General features: G+C 32.0%; 1 protein-coding gene across 4 annotated transcripts in view; it reads right to left on the reverse strand.

Annotated features, from left to right (window-relative positions):
* The window catches only part of TPP2 (tripeptidyl peptidase II), an 83,969-nt gene that overhangs the window by 13,053 nt on the left and 68,714 nt on the right, over positions 1–2,202 (reverse strand). The window lies entirely within an intron of this gene.

Raw genomic sequence — 2,202 nt, forward strand, 5'->3', positions numbered from 1 at the left:
AGGTTTATTTGCATTATGCTTATTAATTTGTGCAGTTATTTAGTGTCTGGTAAGTTAATGTTCAAGAAAAAAATACTAATTTTTATTAAAATGTTCTATTATTTTATGTTAACGACTACTCATTTATTTCAGCCCTTTGTATTCAGCATGTCTCTATCAAAATAAACCTATGTTTCTATGAAAATTGAAGTTTTATTTTCTTGCAGCCCATATAAACTTTCCTTGTTTATCTGGCCTGTGTTAGCCTTTGGGTTTGACACGCTTGCTCTAATGCATCATATAATAGATAAAAAATTCCAATCTGCGATCAAAGTAATTTTCTCCCCAACTTTAAAGTACCAACGCTTCTACTATCTCCTTTAAATAAGGGAGGTAAGAATAAATTTTTCTCTATATGAATGTATTTGGTATTCTTAGTTTTACTTGATAGACTAATTACAAAAGTATATTGAGTCTTGCACATTTTCTGAGAAGGGGAGAAAATAAGTTAGAACAACAACAAAAAAGATCCTCCTTTTTCTGTAAGTAAATTTAAAGAAAAATTTATTTCTTCATTCAGTTAACAGGACTTATGGAGCCCTTTAAGGTGCCAGTGAATGCTCTGAGTGTTGAAGAACAAAGCAGACAAGGCCCTTTCTTGTCCTCAGGAAGCATATGTTCTAGTGTGGGAAGACAGACAACAAACATATAAGTAAATACATATCAGATTTTCACTTGATATGAAGAAAATAAGACTGCTAGGTAAGGTGGGGGAACCACTCTAGACAAAGTGGTTATGGAAAGCCACCCCAAAGAGGTATCATCCAATCTAACTGAACCTAAATGACCTAAAAAAAGAACCTCAAATAAATGAGGAGAGGGAAAGTGTTTGAAGGTAGAAGATGAGCATGTGCAAAAACCAGAGCTTGGTATCTGGGAAGCACAGCTATATGTACTGAGCAAATGGGCAGTGACCATATTAAATAGGGTTGATAAAATATGGGAGAAAAAAAGGAACATCCAGACTTTATTCTAAGTGCAAGAGGAAGTCTACCAGACGAGTTTTATGCAAGGTGATGAAATGATTAAAGATTTTTGCTTTTTGTTTAATAACTGAATCCTGTATAAATTAAAAGTTTTTGTTTTGGACGATAGAGGGCAAAAGTAGAAAAAAGGAAAAGCAAGTTAGTAAGCAAACCTAGGCACCACAACACTGCCTTGAATGAAAAAAACAGGCTATAAAAGAAATAAAAAAAAGGAGAGACAGAACACAGAGATAATCTGAGGTATGGCAGCCCTGAGAATAGCCATGTGAAAAAAGAGGGAGAGGTCAACTGAAGACTGTAGCTGAGAGGTAATGTACGATAGGAGAATGAAACAACTGGAAAGCCTGGTGCCAGTGGCTACTGATGACCATGACAAGGCCAGTTTCAGTGGACAGTAAAGGCTGACCAAGAAAGATAACGAGAAATCAAGTAAGAAGTATGATAGGTCTTTTGAAAAGTGCTTCTTTGTAGAGAGCAGAGAAATGTGGTAATTATATCCAATTAAATGTATTTCCATCTATTTTATTAAAGCACAAGTCTCTACTTATGAAAAGTATTGCATTATCTGGGAAATCTTTTCTTGTATTTACTAGTTCGGTTTTTAACACAATAACTAGGTGTCCTTAATTGAATCATTATTTACTTATTTTCATTTTCCCTATTATTTATTAAGTCAAGTTCTCAAATTCTGTCTTCAGGTTCACATTAAAAATAACACTAAATTAAAATAAATTCTTATATGTTTTAATCTTTAAAACTTCTAAAATGAAAAAAAGTTATATTACCAAACAGACTTTTACTGCTGTAATCACAGCCACCAGAAAAAGCTTTAGATAGAGTTAAAAAAATAGTATTGCAAGCCCCACCTTCCCCCAAATAGGATTTTTAGCTGTAAATACTACATAAATGTGGCCATTTTAAATGTTTCACAATTAAACTTTATTTTGGGATATAATTATAATAGTAGTATAAGGAACTATTATTATAGTTGTTCTAATAGTATTCCACCATAAAATAATTACTATTTCAATATGGACTAATTTTAAGCCCAGAAAACCAATGATGGAAAACTTCACAATTATTTATTTTGGGATATAATTATAATAGTAGTATAAGGAACTATTATTATAGTTGTTCTAATAGTATTCCACCATAAAATAATAATTATTTCAATATG

The sequence above is a fragment of the Myotis brandtii genome, unplaced genomic scaffold (assembly GCF_000412655.1).
Source record: "Myotis brandtii unplaced genomic scaffold, ASM41265v1 scaffold116, whole genome shotgun sequence".
NCBI lineage: Eukaryota > Metazoa > Chordata > Mammalia > Chiroptera > Vespertilionidae > Myotis > Myotis brandtii.